The sequence below is a fragment of the Pseudorasbora parva genome, chromosome 23, assembly GCF_024679245.1.
Source record: "Pseudorasbora parva isolate DD20220531a chromosome 23, ASM2467924v1, whole genome shotgun sequence".
Taxonomy (NCBI): domain Eukaryota; kingdom Metazoa; phylum Chordata; class Actinopteri; order Cypriniformes; family Gobionidae; genus Pseudorasbora; species Pseudorasbora parva.
The window spans coordinates 29,812,949-29,836,124 of record NC_090194.1 but is presented as its reverse complement, the minus strand read 5'-3'; the positions used below and the strand labels follow the sequence as shown (position 1 = coordinate 29,836,124).

At 36.5% G+C, this 23,176-nt stretch overlaps 1 long non-coding RNA gene and 1 pseudogene across 1 annotated transcript; one reads left to right on the top strand and one right to left on the bottom strand.

Annotated features, from left to right (window-relative positions):
* Positions 1 to 6,380: 6,380 nt before the first annotated feature.
* LOC137062420 (trace amine-associated receptor 13c-like) lies at positions 6,381 to 22,503 on the top strand (annotated as a pseudogene).
* On the bottom strand, positions 11,982 to 14,244 carry LOC137062295 (uncharacterized). Its single transcript, XR_010901221.1, has 3 exons — positions 14,143 to 14,244; positions 13,307 to 13,475; positions 11,982 to 12,182 (listed from the first exon to the last, which is right to left on the bottom strand). It is a non-coding gene; the product is annotated as an uncharacterized lncRNA (long non-coding RNA).
* Positions 22,504 to 23,176: the final 673 nt, after the last annotated feature.

The following is a 23,176-nucleotide window of genomic DNA, read 5'->3' as shown; positions in this document are numbered from 1 at the left end:
ATGCATCTCGCGCTGATCACCGGTGATCGGTTCTGCGCAGATTCAGTGCACGTCATTGCGTCATTACGTCAGTGAAAAGGTCCGTTGGCCATCAATAACGTTATGTGTAACGTTATTTGTATTTTTTTTTATATCAATACAGTAGTAATTTGTACCGGTATTTAAACGTTAAACTTTACTTATATTTACTACGGTTATAACAAATGTTTGGTAACGTAACGTTCTGTCACTACTCGATCCGTACCGGCAACACGATTTGTTCTGCGCATGCGCGAAAACGTACTTTTGCCGTCACTTCCTGTCATCGCCAAAGTTTTTTGCGACAACGGTGTCACTTAAAAAAAAATAAAAAATATTATAATTTTTTTATTTGAACAAATACAAAAGCAAACAGCCACAGTTCAAAAAGGATTCAACAACAACAAAACAAATATAAACAATAGACCGAGGCAGCAAAATGAATTAAACAAACAAATACATAATTAAATAATAAAAAAGAAAACTATATATAAAAGGAAACTATAAAAAAAAGCACACAAAAAAACAACAACAGCAACATTGAGCCAGGGGTGACATGCCTAAATTAGGTTCAAGAGAGTGAGACAGTGGAAAATATGCCAATGCCTTTTTTTCCCTTTTTACATTATAAAAAGTTATATATACTTCTTGCACCGCATCGAGGACTTTAAAGCTTTGGCATTGCTTGAAGAAAAGACAGTATCTAAATTACATTTCAGATCTTTACAAAAAAATAATAAAGAAAGGTTTAACAGACAAAAAAATCTGCACTTGTGTTTTAAAAAAAACGTAGCTAGAAAAATAAATAGATCTATAAGAAAAAAAAAAAAACTTGTCTTTAAGACTATTGTCAGAGTTATACAAAAAAAATACAAATGGGACATCCTTAAATTCCAAATAAAAATTGTCTAAGATAGAAATACGTACAAACAAACTAAATTTCTTCAAAAAAAAAAAAAAAGTAACTACATGAAAACAATCCCAAAAAGGTGAGGGACAGACTCATCTTCCACTCCACAAAAGGAGCCAAGGGATCCATCTCAGGAAACATTTTTTTTTATATAAATAAATTGTCCCGTGTGTTTCTTAAATGCAGACATATATTGTATCTTTATATTGTAGACACGTATGTTGAAGTAGAAAAAATGAAATTTTTCATTTAAAAAATGAAATATTGAATGCAAACAAAAACATCTGAATTTCCCAAATGGGGTCAAGCAAGTGTAAACTATTTAATCAATGTAATTAGTGCCACATAATAATAACCTTGGAATATATAGTCTACATTTGTATTTTCCAAGTGAGGTCTCGTAAATGTGAAGACTTAGATTCTTATAAAGATTTTATTTAACTAGGCTATATGGTATAAAAGCATCAAAACAACTAAGCTTACAGACTTGCTGCTAATTAGTTGTTTTTTGGTTACATCTTATAAAGCATATTGTAGTTTGCATTTGAATATCCCTCAACTAGTTTTACAAGGGTTTGATATCCTAGATGTTAAATGTAGGCTACAAATCAGTTTTTAAGGAACTTCACTGTTAGTGATTATTCAATTAAGGTTTATGGGAAATTATTAGCGCTTGTATTTCACCAACTGTGTAATATTTCTGTCACTAAGGAAAGTAAAGAGCTGGATGATGTCTTAAATTTTATTTGTATGATGGGTAAATATTATATTGACAAAGCAAGATAGGCCTACCTACCTTAATTTCAAACCTAACTGCAAAGTATTTGCTTATGATTAATGTAATGTTTAAATCCAGGTAAGCATGAGGACAAGAAAGTTGCAACAACAGGTGCAACAACTCTTCCAAAATGTGAACTATAGCGCCATCTCCTGACAAATACACAAACACAACAATTAACAATTATTAGCAACTCTTCAAAAATCACATATTCATTGTTCTTTATTGTTTATTTTGTATTGATTTATAGTTGTGCAATAAATAAAAAACTATCGCGGTACGGATCGAGTGGTAGTAATTCAAATAACTGCCGTAAATTGCTTTGCCATGTCAAACAGGAAGTGGAAACATTTTCGCGCATGCGCAGAACAAATCATGTTTCCGGTACAGATCGAGTAGTGACAGTATCTCCACACTATTGAGTGTGCCTTGAGTACAGAGAATAAATAAAGAAGCATCAATCGTCCTGCCGACCCCCGTGTCCTCTTCCTTCCTCACATTACGAACTTACTACAACAGGTCTTTCGAATGGAAATAAATAACAAAAACTTTGGGTGTCTTGTTCATAATATTTATTTTCATATAAAAGCAACAGAACTTAAATGACATCCAGTTTATCAGCAACAGAGCGCACAAGTGTGAATCCCACGATATCTGCAACTGATCTCTCAAGTGTCTGATCCACTACGACAGGAGAGAACTGTCCGGCTTGCCTGCTCTTTTTTCACTCCTCCCCTCACTGCAGCCGCCTAGTCTCACCTTTATTTCAGGCGAGGCAAGGCGCATCTCAAACAAGCCTATTAACTAACATTGTGATGCTTAAAGTGTTATAGCTATGGATTTTATTAAAGGCAAGACAAGTCAAGAGTTGATTTGAGAGGCTAAATTGATTAAACATGTGGTTAACTCACTGTTGGCCGCTGGTCGCTTGTTCGTCACTTAAAAAAATTAAAACTTTAATTTAACAAACAAAAAATTGCCCTAAACATTTTTCTAAATTAACTTAACAAAGAAACAAAATTAAATATAACTACTTTGACATTAAAGACAAAACTGAACTATTTTAATGGGTGCAACAATATAAGCCAAACAAAACAAAAAAAACACGGGCTCCAGTCGAACTCGGGTGGAGATTTTTGATAAGCTGTCGGACAAAACTACCCTACGAAAAGCATTAAACGAAAAGTCAGCCTCGGGAAGCGCCTTTCATTTGCTTTCCTCCACCATTCAGGAGCTTGTACTACTGCTGTATTTTACCACGTAGCTTATTTTACATGTAACTTCGTCACCCTTTCTGTCGAAATAGTAGCACACAGTATGTTTCTTTCCCATGGCTTCATTTTGCAAAATATGTCTGTGTCGGCACGTGTGGTTCGTTGCATGTGTCGCCGCACCCCGTGAGTAAAAAGAAAAGAAACAAAAAACACCTTTAAACCGTTTAACTGATTGTGTTAATCGGTCAAAATTATTTATATCGGTTAACGGTTAAACGGTCAATATGAGCATCCTCACTTCATACTTTCAACTTCAACTTCAACTTCATATGCAGAAGTTTTTTGTTCTTACCATGGTGAATCATCTTTCGGAGCTCCAGTGATCGTGGCTTTTCATAGCGCACGCTTAACTTTTTTTGAACCTCCTTATTGAAACAGGTGTATACACTTGAGTTGTGAAGTTGTTTTGCCATCAAACCCAGATGGAATGAGTTTAGCACAAAGTTTGTATATCACAAAGTCCAAGTGATTTTAATCAGAAAGGTGTCTCCTCACATGTGCTCGAAATAAAGTTCAAAATAAACAAATAAATCAACAGAAATACTCAAATTAAACAGTAAAAAGCAGAAATGAAACATTCTGAGAGTAGCAAACGGCATTAGACCCCGCCTCTAACAATGAAGCCAGGAGAAGCTGCACAAATGCACCAGCAAGCCGATCGTCTCGTTGGATTTATTGTCATTGCTAGGCTCACAGCTGATGTGGGTAGGGTACTTTGTACCATTGTATGTGGATGGCCGTGTTTGTCTGCCACCACTGAAGACCATATTTGACCCAAGAAAAACTCTGATCAGTGGCTATGCTGCAGTTTCCTTTCAGTCGGTCACGTTCGATAAACGTCGGACTCCCAACTCGTCACATATTGAAGATTGGTCAGGACCCCTCTGCGTCACTTTTTCATGCACAGGGTAACCCTTGCATAATTTTTTAACGAGCAGGGTGGTCCATTCATTTCAATTGTTTGCCTAATGCGTCAGATCAAGACACATTTAATTATTTGCATTTGTAGACATTGTAGACAAAGTAGACATGATTTTTTGAATATTTATAGGCTACTTTTTTATTTTGAAGCAACTAACCCAACTCATACCCTTAAACCTACCCACTTCTAAACATTATAAAACACATAACATGCAAATAAAAGTACAGGTCACAGGTATTTATTGCAAAAACTGACCAAAACAGTATAAAAGTATTAACTCATGTTGCATTCTAAGTCATTTGAAGTCATATGATATCTTAACGGTGGGGTAAGTGCTTTCTGGTAACCGTTGTTGATATTTCAAATCACCAAAACAAACACGCCCCTACCCCCAAAAGGGTCTCGGCCCTATTTTGATAGCTCGGCCCCACACATACGTAACCCATGCAATGACTATGGCAGAATCTGTTTGTTACTAATCCAGGTCGAATATTCAATGAAAAAGTCACCCCTTAATAACTGTAATAACGACATATTACAATTATGACCAGATTAGAGTTATAGCGATCACAAAAACACAAAGCGTTCTCATGACAACTCGATAGTACACGAATGCGACAGTCTAATGAACATATTACAATTATGACAATATTAGAGAGTTATAGTGATCACAAAAACACAAACAGTTCTCGTGAAATACCCCATACACGACCATGACAGACCAACTAATGAATATATTACAATTATGACCAGATTAGAGAGTTTTAGCGATCACAAAAACACAAACTGTTCTCATGATAACTGGATAGAACACGAGCACACTGTCCAACTGACGACATTACAATTATAATCGGATAAGGCTTATATACTGCCCTACAAAGGCAAAAGACCTTAACTGACCAGAGTGTGAAACTGAGAAAAATTACTTTAAAGTTTTTTTGTTGTCCAGCCAATTGTATGACAGGTAGAACACTGAAAATCTGCCAAGTAGTTGTCATAATTAATATATTTATCTTCATGATTTCTTTTTTTTAGCTCAAACTTGACCTTTGACCCTTATTCGGAAGTTACTGTATTCTGCCTTTGCATTATCTGCAAAACAATAATGGGTCATACAAAGGCAAAATACCATAACTTCTAATTTATTGATCATTTTGACTTTATCACTCTGTAATAGGTCGAAAAGAGGAAACAAACATATATTAGGAGTATAGTAACTTACTTGTCAGACACATTTTTGTAAGCTGACAATTGAGACAGCAAGGTGATTTAGATGATCCATACAGTGTGGAAATGAATGGGTCTTTATCATCACTAAAGTGAGCCACAATACGATCGCAAATGGACAAATAAGCAAACATAACACAAAAACATATTCAAGCAAAAGCCAGCATATATTAGTTCTCGCATAATGTCCGTCATGTGTGTCGTGTGTTTTAAAAAATGGTGTGTACTGAGCACTCTCTTCTCACCATCGCTAGTAGACCCTTACCTGCTGATTGGCTAAAAGTTTGTTTTTGGACTCGGCCGAGTCCGTTTTGTAAAACGGTTTCAAAATAACACTTGCCCCACATTTAAACAGAGTTGATCTTAATGTTTTAATCGCTGAATTGATCCTGTTGCTCTGTGAACGAACTCAGTCATATCTCATTCAAATGATACACCAGACTCTTTAGCATGACGCAGTCGTGTGTCTTGTGCGTCTTTAGCATAAAGCACAAGACACACGAGAGCCAATTACATTTTACAAGCAATGCTGATGACGCTATTGGTCACAAGACATACAAAAGACAATGGAATTTCACGATTTTATGAAATCTGACGTAACGTTTCTTAGGGCCTTTCTTATTGATGTGTGCATGATCTCTGGTGGATGGAGACGCTGATTACTTTTGGGGATTTCCTTCACACAAATCATTAGTTTGTCCTTTGGACACTTGGTATTTGTACAATATTTGTACTTTTTGAATAAATTGTGCATGTAGTCATATCTGCCTTTTATATCCTGTGTTTTATATCATATGATGCACAAATGGGTAGGTTTAGTGATGGGATTAAAATGTGTCTAACTAGCGTAAATAAAAATAAATGTAAATAAAATAATACTCCAACATGTCATGGCAAAATCACATCCCAATATATAATTGGATTATGATGATATGCCCAACGCATCATCATGCCAAAGGTTTCTTATTGAAACGAATAAAGCACCCTGCTCGTTGAAAAATGAGGGGGGCTGACCAAGCATCAATATGTGATGAGTTGGAAGTGAGACCGTGTTGGTCGGACATCATCAACGAATCGAGATCACTTCTAGGAGCCCCTATCAGCTTTGAGTTTATAGAGAACAGGCCAATTATTATACAGGAAGTCAGTATTAGAGTCCAAAACTTTGCAGTGGTTCTCAAACAAAAAAATCTGGCTACTAGGCAGAATTAGAGAGATAGATGGGATGGTCCATCTGATCCAAGCATATAAATGAAAGGACAGTAAGGAGAGCACAACAAACTCCTCACTCATGGCCTATGAGACAGAGGATCGTGAGACTCAATACTGCTTTCCTGCCATCAACTCATCATGTATCAAGGGAAAACGCTCCAGACATGAATACAATATCATGTATGTGTTTTTTTCATTGCTGTCAGCATGGACTGTGTTTCTGAACCTGCTGGTGATCATCTCCATCTCTCACTTCAAGAAGCTTCACACTCCAACCAACCTGATTATTCTCTCTCTGGCTGTTGGTGACCTGCTTATTGGACTTATTGTGATGCCTGTGGATGCCATCAAGTTGACTGAGAGGTGTTGGTACTTTAGAAACACTTTGTGTGACCTGTTCATATTAATAATGACTCTGCTCCTCTCAACATCTCTCAGTAATTTAGTTTTAATAGCTGTTGATCGTTATGTGGCAGTGTGTCACCCTTTACTGTACCCACATAAAATAACCACAACTAGAACCTTAATAAGCATCTGTCTCTGCTGGTTTTTCTCCTCTGCTTACAATATTGCTTATGTGGTTAGTGGCAAATATTTTGGAAGTTCACAAGGAACAGACATGTGCGATGGAAAGTGCTATTTAATAATCAGTGTTTCATGGACAGTCATTGACCTGTTCTTTTCTTTCTTGTTTTCTTTGACTGTGATCATAACTTTATATATGAGGATATTTTATGTTGCACATCAGCAATTGAAAGTTATAAACTCTCTGATGAAGGGTGGAAAACATGTAACTGAAGGTTCAGTGAGGAGGAAATCTGAGAACAAAGCTGCTCTGACATTAGAAATCATTGTGACAGCTTATCTGCTCTGCTTTATTCCATACAATACACTGTAAAATATATATATATATATATATATATATATATATATATATATATATATATATATATATATATATATATATATATATATTGAAGAATTGTGGAAACTGACAATTAAATATTGGCTCAACAAATTGCTTTCAAATAATTATCCCCAAACAAAAAGATGCATTGGGGTAATTTTAGCTTATGGTGTACAGGTAAAATAAAAAAAATAGATTCACTGAACAAATTAAATTGTGTTCAGCCAATTCATCAAGTAAAAGTGAAAAATCCGTGTTTGCCGAACAAGCCTTGCGGAGAAAAAAAACGCCTGCGAGACACCGTTGGATCCAACGTGCACAGGAGAGTGAGGAGACTGAGTCTACGATGCTGAAGTACGACGACAGAAGTTCAGACATCATTTCCAAACTGATTGTTCTTCATTTAAGTTATGGTGAGTACTGAAATATGTATTTATTAAGTCTTGTTTACGTTAAAGGGGGGGTGAAACACAGTTTCAGTCAATCTCATGTCAATCTTGAGTACCTATAGAGTAGTATTGCATCATTCATATCTCCGAAAAGTCTTTAGTTTTATTATATTTGTAAAAGAAATATGGGCTGTACCGAGTCTTTCCGGAAAAAAACGAGCACCTGGAGGCGTATGGTGTGGGCGGAGCTAAATAATGATGATCGTGAACAAAGCGGTGACGTCCTCAAGCATGGAGAAACCCATGGCTATCTCAGCTAATACAGATAATGATCCAGAATCTATTCTAATTAGGAGGCTGAAATAGAAACAGCAACAGCAGGACGTCCGTCTCTGAGGTATGTACTGTATTTAGTGGCCTTTCAACATTTGTCTTTACTCTGTTTATGAGGACATGATTCGGTTTATGGACTATTGTATGCGACCAAACCTTAGTAGCAAGCAAAACGGTTTTGCACGTCAGACTAGTGTAACGTTATACAGAGAACAACAATGAAGTCCGTTAGTGCATTTGAATGATGAAGCGATCGTGTCGTTTACTGATGTTTACATACGCGACGATAAGCAACAGCACAGACATTTGAAGCAGTTTTACTCACCGGCTGCTTCCAAAGCAGGACCGAACCTTTATCGCTGGGACGGCTCCGTCAAAAACACACTTCTTGTAGTGTGGAGATCCACTATGCGATGCGACTGAAGCATTTCTGCGTTCAAATCGGTTCAAATGCTGTGCTGCCTTCCCGGAATGCTGTGCTGAAGCGTTGAAGCAGCTTGATGTCAAAGTGGAGGAATGAAGTGGAGCGCGGCGCGGACTATAACCGACATTAGTGTTCACGGAGGACTGGATCTGCAGCTGAGAGAGTGTTTACGGCCGTGCATTTCCTCTGTCGCTCTAGTCACGCGCGCGCACCCTACCGGGAGAAGAGCCCGTACGGCCAATACAAGGATCTTCCGGTCTATTAACGTCAAGTCGACCCATACTCGTAAAAAACTCGAAACTTGTAAGAAACCGGAAGGAGTATTTTTGACACAGAAATACTCCATCAAACGTCCAACATTAGTTTTTGAAACTTTGTCTATGTTTAGGATGGGAATCCAAGTCTTTAACAGTGTAAAAAGCTCAGTATGCATGAAACAGCATTTCACCCCCCCCTTTTAAACCTAGTGCAGGTCTCACTGGGTGTGTTTACATGCACCTTCTTAAGCCAATTATGCCCAATAAGCCGGAAATGAACATGGTCATGTCACGGGGTAACCTGTTTTCTTTTATCGGAGTAAGGTCATAAACGGCGTAAGCATAAACCAGTCGGAACAGGTAGTTTTTTGAACTAAATAACTTTATCAAATTATATTGTGATTGTGTTAAATGTATGAGACACTAGGTATGCGAGAACCTTGTTGGTTCTAATATTTCTAGCTAGCATACTTGAGCTTCCTTGATCAAATTCCTTCCTTGTAAGCAGTGGCGGAGCTAGACTTTAAGAACAGGGGTGGCAAAGGGGTGGCAAGGTGTTATTTTGGGGGGTCAATATACAAAGTGTTCAATTACACTAAAAATAAATTATTTCCCACAAAATGTAGCAAATCCGCCAGGGTGCAAGCGCAACTGGCTTTTAAAGGGAATGGGAGATGACTCACTTATATAATGCACTTGAAACTTAAATCTGAATTTAAGACACAATTTACTGCCTCTGCTCACTGCTCTGACCTGCTGGTGATACACTGGGTTCTTGTGTGTCATTATCTTCTTGACTTCCCTGTCCACCACCTACATATGGTTCACTACAACAGCTGACACTGGGACTGGGATCTGTTTGGCCCTGATCTGCACCTGACTTTTGCTTCTTTAGAAAGAAGTTGGTGATAGCGCTTTTTCTCTTCATTCTGCTGTCCCTATTCAAAGAAAAGCTTGGTTACACACCTCATGAAGAAACCATAATTTGGAACAATTTGCTTATTATTATTTACCATGTGTAGGCTACACCGTTACTAATAATAATACAAATATTAAAGTAATACATTACGACAAAATCTGAGTATATTGAGGTCTAGCCTATTTGACAACACAAGGAAATTGCTTAAAGACATCTAGACATGTATGTTATGTTAAGTAAGGGATAATGTATAGCGAGGCAGTTGTTATAGCGAATACAACACCGACAGGTTGTTTAGGAGCCTGACGTGAAGCGGAGGGATCTTAAATCAGCCTGAAAGGGGTTGTATTCGCTATAACAACCGCCTCGCTATACATTATTCCGCTTATTACATGGCTACTACCTACCAAATAAATAAATAATTTGACACAACATATTGATTTAAAAGGGAGTTTATTGATTTAAAAACTATTGCTTCCGCTAAAGAAAATAATCTGTTCGGTCTCTAAGGTTAGAATCCTACGTCCATGGCAACGCTCTGTTTTTCATGACAACGGTCTGTTATCCTAAGATTAGTGCTGCATTACACGTGCCAATATGAACTAGATTAAAAAGTTTGAAGACAAACTTTAAGTTGGCTTGGAAGAGAGTTGATCAGACAGTTTGAAAAGGTTTGAAATAGTTTAATAAGTTTAAAGCTGTAAATAGTTTGATAAGTTTAAAGTTGTAAATAGTTTGATAAGTTTAAAGTTTTAAATAGATATAGATAGATAGATAGATAGATAGATAGATAGATAGATAGATAGATAGATAGATAGATAGATAGATAGATAGATAGATAGATAGATAGATAGATAGATACTAAAGTTTTCTATTTCAGATGAATACTGTTTTGTTTTTGTTTTTTACTTTCTATTAATTAAATAATCCTAAAAGTGTTTTAACATTGATAATAACCATATGTTTGTTGAGGAGGAAATAATTATATTATAATGATTTCTGAAGGATCATGTGCCACTGAAGACTGGAGTAATGATGCTGAAAACACAGCTTTAAATCACAGAATAAATTACACTTTACTATATTCAAATAGAAAACAGTTTCTTTATATTTTAATAATATTTCACACACTGTTAGAAATTTCTTGTAATTTTACAGGAAATTCCTGGCTAATAGTTGCCGTAAATTTACTGTAAACAGTTTACAGGACTGTTATTGTAAAATGACTACAACAAGGTACTGTATTTAATACAATACAATCATGTAAATTTACTGGTACTTTTACAGGAATTTCCTGTATTTTCACAGGATAAAATACTGTAAATATTACAGCAAAATTTTATATTTACGGCAACTCAGTAGCCAGGAATTTCCTGTAATTTTAGGGATTTCCTGTATTTTCACAGGAGAGAATATTGTAAATATTACAATTAAATGTTGTAACTTGGATAAATGTCCTCTTTCAAACTTCTACAAAGAAAAACAAAACACTTAGTATTTTTTTTATAATTTTTTTTATTTTCTCTTAAAATTTAAGAGAACACAGAGTGCACAATGCACAATCACTCATTTACAACAATCTTTAACATTTAAAATCACTGTCCCTGTACATTGCAACACAAGAGATGCTTTCCATCTGCTATTGCTTTACACGAGTAATATAACAAAAGAGAAAAAAATCAGCAATTTCAAACACATCAAACCAATATTGTGATTAAAGGGTTAGTTCACCCAAAAATGAAAATTATTTAATTAATTACTCACCCTCATGTTGTTGGACACCCGTAACACCTTCGTTTATCTTCAGAACACAAATGAAGATATTTTTGTTGAAAGCTGATGGCTGAGAAAGGCTTCAGATAGGCCTCCATTGGCATTCAGTACATTCCCAACCACAAGACCCATAAAGGCACTAAAAACATCGATACAAAGTCCATCTCACTATAGTCGTGGTACAATAATTTTACAAGTTATTGTGCGCACAAAAATCTAAATAATGACTTTATCCACCAAGTTATTGACGTGAACTCGACGCATGCGCGAGAATATGACGCAGATCCACCGTTCATGACCCAGAAGAGGAGGAATGCCGCTATGGCCTGAGCTCACAGAGACCTACACGGAAGACAATAACTTGGCAGATTAAGTCATTATTTTGATTCTTTTTTGTGCACAAAAACTATTTTCGTTGCATTGTAAAATTATTGTACAGCCACTGTAGTGAGATGGACTTTGTATCGATGTTTTTAGTGCCTTTATTGGTCTTGTGGGAATGTACTGAATGCCAATGGAGGCCTATCTGAAGCCTTTCTCAGCCATCAGCTTTCAACAAAAATATCTTCATTTGTGTTCTGAAGATGAACGAAGGTGTTACAGGTGTGCAACGACATGAGGGTGAGTAATTAATGAAATCATTTTCATTTTTGGGTGAACTATCCCTTTAAGTTTATTGACATGTCTCCTATTGTCCTGTAGTGTCCCCTTGCCACTAATGTCCCTTACCCACCAATTCAAAATCCAGCAGTTTTCTCAGAAGAGTGCAAACTGGTGCGTTCAGCCCTCGTTTTTTCTCTGCCTTGCTGCCCGTCTGGGGATTTATGCCGCAAAAGGCTCTGAAAACAGGGGGGGAAAAAACACACTTATCAGGTAACATTTAAGACTGATATGACATGGTCATAACCATGACATGAGACATTAAAGGGTTAGTTCACCCAAAAATTAAAATTTGATGTTTATCTGCTTACCCCCTAGTGCATCCAACACAGTAGGTGTGTTTGGTTCTTCAGTAGAACACAAATTAAGATTTTTAACTCCAACCGTTGCTGTGTGCCAGTCAAATAATCATGTGAATGGATAAGGCTCTATGAGAGCAAAACACACAAACAAAAATGCTTAGGCAACGTGCACAAAAACCCTGCTGCTCCTGACGACACATTGATTTGTTAAGACACGAACCGATCGGTTTCTGTGAGAAACTCAACAGTATTTATGTAATTTTTTTTACCTCATATCCCGACGAGTCTCATCAAGTTTTCCCATAGGCTATTTCTTCCGTCTGGTAAGGTCAAGATGGTGCGATCATATATATATATATATATATATATATATATATATATATATATATATATATATATATATATATATATATATATAGATGCCTCATTAGTGCCGGCACGGATCGGCCGAATGAGGATTCTACATAATATATATCTATGATCGCACCATCTTGACCTTACCAGACGGAAGTAATAGCCTATGGGAAAACTTGATGAGACTCGTTGGGATATGAGGTAAAATAAATAAATAACATAAATAGTGTTGTGTTTCTCACAGAAACCGATCGGTTTGTGTCTTAAGAAATCAATGTGTCGTCAGGAGCAGCAGGGTTTTTTATGCACATTGTCTAAGCATGTTTTTTTTTGTTTGTTTTGCTCTCATAGAATTGTTACCTATTCACCCCATTATATGACTGGCGCAGCAACGGTTGGAGTTAAAAATCTTCATTTGTGTTCTACTGAAGAAACAAACACACCTACATGTTGGATGCACTGGGCTAAGCAGATAAACATCTAATTTTCATTTTTGGGTGAACTAACCCTTTAAGGCAGGGGTCCCCAATCTCGGTCCTGGAGGGCCACTGTTCTGCACAGTTTAAATCCAATCCCAATCAAACACACCTGAAACAGCTAATCAATGCCTATAAAATTAAACATGACAGTGCCATGTTTAAACACACCTCTGAATGAATTCAAGTGTGCTTGCGGCTTCTGCTGGATATTGCAAGTTGAAGACATAGTAGCCAGCGAAGACTGCTGCCAATCCATGCAGGAGGTTGCTGTGGGGCCCCATCACACATGCTCCTTCCATGGACATAATCCATGTGTCTGCGCCGCGCAGTATCTCTCCTGAAACCCATTAACAATATAACTAAAAGCTGCACAACACACTATTGCCACCTAACATGAATTCATGTTCAAGTGGAGAAAGACTTACACAGATCCACTTGAACATTATCTCCTTTGACCACCGCACCCTCCATCAACAACTCAAAGACATTTAAAAAAATTACAGAATTAACTTCTACAAAATTAGGGAAGATTATACGAAAAAAAAGGAAGAAAAAAAATTATATATATATATATATACGATAATGTTATAAAAAATGTTCTTGATAAATGTTTTAACAGTTATAAGAAAAGAGCAAACATAAGCTACCTTTATAAACTAACGTTAACTCACTGACAGGAGGCAGACGAGACGATCTTCTCAGAAGTTAAAGCCCGCCATAAAAAAAAAAAACCTTTCCACAGACCACCGGACTTTCAGCAAGTGCAAAAAAAATGAGAAGACACCATACACACTTGAAAATATTTTTTCTAAGATGAACGTGCACAGTTCAGTTTAAGATTTGGCACTTTATCGTATTACAAACTGACAGGAGCTAGCCGCTATGTTCGGCAAAACAGCAAAACGGACAAAAAATATATTTATACAAATATATACAATAATGTTATAAAATCTGTTCTTGATATATGCTTTAACAGTTATAAGAAAAGAGCAAACATAAGCTACCTTTTTAAACTAACTCACTGACAGGAGGCAGACGAGACGTTCTTCTCAAAGTCAAAGCCCGCTATAAAAAAACTTTCCACAGACCACCGGACTTTCAGCACGTGCAAAAAAAAAAAAAAAAAAGACACCTTTTATGATTACTACACTTAGAAATAATTTTTCTAAGATGAACGTGCGCAGTTCAGTTTAAGGCACTTTATCGTTAGCTAGATTACAAACAGAATGACAGGAGCTAGCAAGCTATGTTCGGCAAAACAGCGAAACGGACAAAAAAATAAATAAATAAATAAAATAAAATATATATATATATATATATATATATATATATATATATATATATATATATATATATATATATATATATATATATATATAATTATATATATTTATTATAATAATTATTTAATAATTATATATATACAATAATGTTATAAAATCTGTTCTTGATATATGCTTTAACAGTTATAAGAAAAGAGCAAACAGCTACCTTTTTAAACTAACTCACTGACAGGAGGCAGACGTGACAATCTTCTCAGAGGTCAAGCGCGTAATAAAAATCTTTCCACAGCACAGACCACCGTAGATCCAAAGTTTGGATCATTTTACAGACTCGGATCTTTGAATCTCCTTAAGCAAAATTAACGAACTAATCATTTTGAGTTGAATCATGCGAGTTGAGCTAACGTTATAGAGATCTAACGTTACTATAGCTAATGTTACTGAAATATACCAAACGAAAAATAAGAAAAGAGCAAACATAAGCTAACGTTACCTTTATAAACTAACTCACTGACAGGAGGCAGACGTGACGTTCTTCTCAGAAGTCAAGCGCGCCATAAAAAAAACTTTCCACAGAACACCGTAGATCCAAAGTTTGGATCATTTTACAGACTCGGGTCTTTGAATCTCCTTCAGCAAAAAAAAGAACAAACTAATCATTTTGAGTTTAATGATGAGAGTTGAGCTAACGTTATAGAGAACTGACGTTACTCTAGCTAATGTTACTGAAATATACCAAACGAAAAATTGTGAATATTTCGTACCTGGATGTGGTAACTTTTCCCGGATGGTTTTAGTAAAGACGCCGCTTCACCGCAGTCGGTTCGTGGTATTTTTTACCGGGAGTGTCAAGTCACTGAGATGTCACTGAAAAATACCAAACGAAACAATCACCACTCACTCATATCACCAGTATTAATATATCCATGGACTTATAAAAATAGATTTCATGTTAACGTTTCATACCTGAGATGTGTTCCTTCCAAAAATGTTTGATTCTGGTGCATTGGCCGCCACAGTGCCGCGCAATTTCAAAATTCAAATAGTAGGAATCCCACAATGCTATGCGGTGGCTGTAAAATAATGCTTTTACAGTGTAGTTACAACAAAATTACAAGACTGTCCATAAATTTCCCATCATGCATTTGCATTTACAATAAAAAAATGAATACAATAAGTTGTTGTAAAATTTACTGTAAAAATTACATCAATTGCTAACAGTGGCAATATTACAGTCAACATTACTTTTTTATTTTTAATAAAATAAATGCAGCTTTGTTGAAGATACTTATTTCAAAAACAATCAAAATAGTCGATTCCAAAATTGTGTGTGTGTGTGTCTGTGTGTGTGTGTGAACAGTTTACAATCTCAGGGCTGTCTTCATTTAGACATATGCTCTCTTCCCCACCCTTCTCAGGTGGTGCTGAATAGATTTCAGCAGTAAAGAGAGAAAGCATCTGTGGTGATGGTTTTCTCCATTTACCTGACATTTTATAGTGCTGCTTGTTAATCCACGGACAACCGAACCGATGCTTCAACCACCAAAGGCATAACTCATGTGACGGGATGATGCTTGATTTGTGAAATGCTCAAGTGACGTGTCTACTCACGTGCAGCGGTTGTTGCCAAGTGAATTCGTTCCCGGGGATCAATACCCACTAATAAACCGTTCCATTTAATTTATTTGGCTCTTTTATATTGTTTCGCGGCCACTGTACTTTTTAATTGTAGCCCAAAAAAACGCAATTTTACCTCCGTAATTTTTGGCAGATGTGTGTGCTGCTTCCCGCGTTGTTTTGGAGTCGTTTGGGGCACGTCACGAAGGAGCTGCGTGTCAGCTTAACCAATGAAAAGTGTAGCAGCAACAGCACGCTGCAGCTGCACGCTTATGCGCGCTGCCAGGATGTATTCACGTCCGCTGGGAGATTTGGGAAATGTTAGTAAAATTCAAACAGTGTAATGTTTTCAGCGGGGTGGCAACAGGGGTGGCAAGGACTTCGTCTGGGGGGGCAATTGCCACCCCAACTAGCCCTCTGGCTCCGCCACTGCTTGTAAGCTGACCAGTAGGGTTGTGACTATAGAGTACCGAAGTCATGACGTCACTTTGTAGGCCAACCCGGAAGTGTATGAACACTTATCCACTTTTTCATGAGAAATATTGACCATTCGTTTTTTCCAAAAATGTTAGAAACTAATTGAGTTTATGTGTGCCTCTCTGAGATGTGTTTTCTCGTTTGTTAATGTTTTATTTATTATTTTGTTATTTTATATAAAGCTTAATATTATTGTCTTTGTGATTAAGATTAGGCTATTATGCCTGATCATCGTGCCCCAAATAGACTTTAAAGAATCTTTTGAAGAATCTTTCACTGTATTATGTTTGATTGTATGTTTGCATACCATAATTCGCCAGAAAAAAAGCGCTTTTACCACCTCAGAAGCACTGACGACGTAAGCTAGCCGTATCAAGTTACAATCGTATGTCCTTTTTTTAGACGATTGATCATTTATCGAGGAGAGAAGCACTATAAATCTGGACATGTAGAACAGCGCAGCTTTCATTCGACGACTTGTGCTTCCATCTCAGGACAAAACAAAACACTACAGTCTCTCCACAGAAATGAAGAACTGGTAATCGGTTACCTTAATATCACAGATTTCTGTGTATAACAACATTTGGAAACACCACTATTTGAAAGGACTAAATATATAACTATGTATATTAACTGAAAGGTAAACTTCTAAGAACGTGAGGCTGAAACGCAGGCTAGTTTTGTATTTTTATTAAACATTTACTTACAGAATTCAAAAGTGAATGAAACGCGGGCTGGTGAGATTTCCCGTTTGTCACGATGACGTCTAAAGTCCCGGCCAAAGGATGTAGTCCCAGGGTTGCCAACTTTTAAGTTCAGGTTGGAGTGAGATTTTTTTGGGGCCGGGGGTGGGGGTGGGGGGGGGGGCCCTCAGTATAGTATATATACTATACATAATAAGAAAAAATATGTTTGTTTTGGCACTAGTTTAAACATTTCTTGGGTCAAATTATATGTGCCATTCCTTAATATTCACTTGTGAGTGATTATATAAGTATCATTATTCATTAAAAATATTAGGATGCAAGTTATTCAAGTTTTGAAATTTCACATTTAAAGAAATCTAGTGTTAGATCATCATATCTAAATATTTATTAGAATGCAAAGACTGCAATACTTTTTTGAGCAACTAGATTAGATACATGGATATTTATTAAAGAGCCATAAGGCACCTACTGGTTAATGGCATTACAAATAAACTTTTTTTTTTTTTTGCCACAAAATGACTGTATTCGTCCTCTTTGATTTGGAATTCTCTATTTTAACATTAATTACTAAACATATTGTAATATAAATATTAGAAGAAATATATACAAATATTAAAAGAAAAATATTTTAAGTGGTCATTTATTTACAATAGCCTAATTGTTGCACAAATGAGTGTGACCAATTAGTAAGGAATACCTGAGGGCTGAATACAAGAATAACATTAATGTTAGCAATGTTGCATCTCTATCACTCTCCATAATAAAACGATCCTGTAAATATGGCTGACTTAATAAACAATACACACTAACACTATGCTGTACTGTTTACCAAAACTTGCAGCAAACATCTATATGGTGAAACTGTTGTGTATCCGCTTAAGCCATTTAAATTCATTGGCACAGCGCTAGAAGTATTGAGCGCTCATGGGCCACGTGACCAGCGCGCGCCGCAGGGAGAGGAGAGCAGGCAACTCCGCTTTTCAACGCCTCTGGCTTTAACATTATGCCACATTAGCGCCAAAACGCTATTTATTGTTTGAATTTCATTAAAACACATTTTTAAAAAAATAAAGCTTATTGCTTTGTTTAATATCAAAAGCAGGTTTGGCAATTTGGCGTGAGATTGAGTTGGGCGGAGTGAGAGCGTGAGACAGAGCCTAAAAGCGTGAGTCTCACGCCAGATGCGTGAGTGTTGGCAACCCTGTTAGCAACTTGTTAGCAACCGCCGTTTTTAAGACACAATATAGTTTAAAAAATCACAAGCAGGTTAGAACTAGTGTGTTTTATGTCATAGAACAAAACGTGAAAATATTTAGAGGCTTTGTTAACCACAGACCTTATTTCAGGCGATTTAGCAAAAACCCATTCAAAAAAGACTTTTGAGCGAGGGAACCGGAAGTGCTAAAATGCTAACTCACTTCCGCGTTTTGGCCTACAAAGTGACGTCAGAACTTCGGCACTCTATAGGGCTTGGGCGTCATGACGTCATTACTTGGCGTGGCGGCCATGTTGATGGCATCCTTTACTACTACTCGGACTACTGTGCACTGTTTATAGACGTACTCCCTCTCAGTCGTGTGTCTTAATTTGATTATTTTGGCGTTATTTCAACTATGGGAAACCGTTGCTGCATTTTGGGGTGTAACAGCGCAACACATAATCACCATGGGAAATGTCGAAAATGGATTAACTTTCCACCGCTTTCATGCTAGGAGGCGCAACCACGGACAAGAAGTAATAACAGTACGATGTGCAAAAAGCAAGAATTGTCACACAATCAGATGGTTTTTTAGTGTTTATTTGCAAGTAGTGCAACCTGAGAACACAGAAATGTGGAATGCTTCAAGGTAAAAGGTTACAAATAAAAAATGAACACAGAAAACGGTGTTATATAACAATAATAAATACACTTTTTAAAAAAAAAAATTATTTCAATACTATATAAGCAAATTAATAGGTAATATAAAATAACAACAAAAGATACAGAAATGGAGGAAGTGCAAATTATAAATATAATAATAATAATAATAATAATATATTTTATTTATAATGCACTTTTCATTCCGAAGAATCTCAAAGTGCAACAAAGGGGGGGGGGGGGGGGGGGTAACACAAAAAATGAATAACAAGTAAAAATATAGAATACTACAAACAATCAACCAACACAGAAAACAGAACAGAAACAGAGCTGATGGTGAACAAAAACAGAGCTGATGGTGAACAGAAACAGAGCTGATGGTGAACAGAAACAGAGCTGATGGTGAACAGAAACAGAGCTGATGGTGAACAGAAAACAGCTGATGGTGGACAGAAACAGAGCTGATGGTGAACAGAAACAGAGCTGATGGTGAACAGAAACAGAGCTGATGGTGAACAGAAAACAGCTGATGGTGGAAGTCTCTGTTAGCTCCGCAGCACACTGTGGTCCACTCCATGTTTCAGATTTCTCCCAGCGGCAGTGTGTCCTGATGACATCGCTGAGGCACGACAGCTGAAGACCAGATGATGGGTCATCATGACGATTCAAACGATGGGGATCGCCGCAGCACCATGCAGGAGGACATTTTTCCGGGCACTTCTGTGGACACACCGGGGTCGCCGCAGATGTCCAAGCCGCTCCACGGCCGCAATGCAGGACGGAACAGCGGCGCAGCCGAGAAGCGGAACATCCCAACATCATGCCGGACGCCGATTATGATGGCCCAGATGACGCTAGCCCGGTGCAAACTTCAGCCACCATGCAGCTTATGCCCAAGGGAGACCACCAGTGAGCAGTCGCGGCGAGAAACATCAAATGTCCTCCAAACCAGAACCAACCGCAGCAATTCAAACATAAACATTAGAGAAGCGGTGGAAAACGGCGAAACGACGAACAACGTCCTCTCAGTGGCTGCCAGCAATCAGCAACAGCCCCAATTGTAGCTCTGACTGTAGCTCTGACTGCTCTGACTCACAAACATAAGGAAATAAAATAAAATCTAAATCTAATAGTACATTAACATGATTTGTGGGTGGAGAAGCGGCGAACAGACAACGCCAGCGTCCTCTCCCCCCACGTTGCCTAGCAACTCAAAATAATAAGTAAACAATAACATTAAATATAGTAAACAATAACATTGCAATAACAAATAAAAACGGAGGCAGAGCAATTTCTTATATAATAAAAATAATAATAATAATATATACGTTTCGGTTAGACTTTATTTCGATTGTCCACTTTAAACATTCTACTAACTATGTACGTTTTCAACAGCATGTCAACTAACACTAATTAGAGTATTAACTGTACTGTTAGTAGACTGTAGGTTATGGTTATATGTGTTGGGGTTCGGGTTAGTAGAATAAGTTGAATTGTAGTTGCAAAGTTACTTATAGTCAGTAGAATGTCTGTTGGGGACCAACAAAATTAAGTTTTCGTCGTCGTCGGTGCTCCGCTCTTTCTTTGGAAATGCATGTGGATCCAAAACTTTAATAGTTCCGATTTTGTCTCTATAGCGGTCCCTGCCTTCCCTATTTAACGTATCCCGGTAAATTCCACATCCCTTTCAGGATTTTAACATGTTTTTTCTTTCTCCCAACTCTGCTTCTCCTCATTCGACTTGCTGTATGTTTACATTCGCGAGGCCATCAACATGGCCGCGACGTCCCAGAATGCAACGCTGTGCCCAAGCCCTATACAGGGTTAGTTCACCCCAAAATGAAAATTATGTCATTAATTACACACCCTCATGCCAATCCAGATTCGAGTCTCTTTCGGATTGTACCACAGACAAACAAAACATATTTTAGTCTTCAGATAATATAGCGAGAATATGGGGAATGAAGATGTTCTGTATTGTTCTGGATTTATTAAGTATCAGTATTAATATTGCTATTTTATACTTTTTACAGAGTTCAGAGGCATTGGAGCATCACAAAGTTGGAATGAAAATGGGAATTCTTGAAGTGATCTCCGATGTGACGTCATGATTGACAGCTGAGTTCAACGTCTTGTCTGAGTGAAGTTGTCACTGAGGCACTAACAGACTTTTTTGGGATTTTTGGGAGCAGATTGGAGCTTTAGCTTTAAAGCTTTTTCTACATTTCCATAACTGTTTATTTCACACTAATATAATTAATTGTTCTTCACTCTGTTAGAGTGTGGGCGGGCTTTTGATATTGCAACTGTACTTTCTGCTCTACTTCCTGCTCTCTACTGCGCAGACTCAATTCCAAGATGTCAGCGCCGTGCAGGCCGCCTGAAAGCTTCAAATCGTCCAAGCGGAAACCGATGATGTTGCGTCGTCCATATTTTTTTTACGGTCTAGGGTGCATTCATTGTCCTCTTTGGCATGCTCAAATATTTGTAAATGTTTTACAAAAATTCAAGTAAATTTACACTGAATATTTAAAGTAGCCCTTTAAATATTGTTTAAATTGTTTAAATGTTTAATATTGTTAGTGCAGTTTCATAAATGTAGTACCTAAATACCAAAATGTTAGTGAAATTTCTCTGAACACTGATAATACATGTTTTTTAAATATTTGTGGTTTTGTTAATGTAAGATCTAAGGTCTAATGAGTTTTGTGTATCTTAGAATCCTGAATTGCATGATTTTTATCTTTTTAAGATTTTTATCTACTAAGGTCTACTATGTATTTACCATTTAAGGTATTTTCACAATACTGTTGTAGATTTAATAAAATGTATTAAATATCATGTGGCAGTATGGCTTGAGTGTTTAATATATTTATTTTGGGGCAACGGTGAATAAACAATACAGTGAAGTTGCTTTACTAAAATAAATTTACCAAAATACATTTTTAGTTTAGGTTAAAGTAAAAAGGAATGCTACTACAATTTAAAATGTACAATTGGGCCAATAACATGGGTTGGTAAACTAATTTCTTTTCAATTGTTTTAATGAATTATTTCTCATTGAGTTAATTGACTGTTAACTCATTGAATGTTAACAGACTATTGCCACAATTGATACAATTACATTTACAGAATTTCACTTGGGCCAATTGAAAATTTTAGATGTGACCAGTCACTAGAAAATTTTGAGTTGAGAAGATAATACATTTTTTACAGTGTATCTTGTCTTTAACAAGTACTACAATAAACTCTTCTGCTACGGCGACATTTCTATTATGGACTATATATGCTAACTCAGGCCTGAATCCTCTAATCTATGCTTTATTTTACAGCTGGTTTAAAATATCAGTTAAACACATCTTAACTCTTAAAATATTGAAGCCAGGATCCTCTCTCTTAGACATATTTAAAAATAATTCATGATTTTTTTAGAGGAAGAATGATTTTGATGTTGTTATTGTTGCTGCTGTGTCTCCTTTTTTCTCCATTTGATAAAGCACATTTAATGTATATTTTTTTTATTTAATTTGTTTTTTTATATATATATTGGATACTAGATGTCTTTATTAACAATAAGCTCATTAACATGAAAAAAACTATATAAGATATTTTAAATTAATGATCTACATAAACCAAAAATTGTGGATACAATTTCTGGGCCTCAAAAACATTAGATGATTAAGGGAAACAGAAGAGACAATGGCTTTTCATTGCAATTAAATCTTCAATTCTTCTTTAAGATATACTCCAAATACTCTGAAGTGGAAAATCATTAAATACTTCATATTGCCAGTGTGATGTGAGCAAGATTTTTGTTTTGTGCTAAATCTTCAGTTGTGTGAAATCTTATAGTTGATGATTAATTTCCAGCTGAATCAACCGTTTTAATAATGTGGATGTAAGACTAATGTAAGTATTTACAGTTATTGTGGCCTGTTATGTTGTTATCAGCTGTATGACCATACACAGGCTTAGTGTAAAACAATACAGTTTAGATGCAGAAGACAAATCTAATGTTTATATCCTGATTCAACCAGAAGATGGAGACAAATACATTACTGTTTCTCATTGACTAATTCTAAAGCCACAGTGTAAA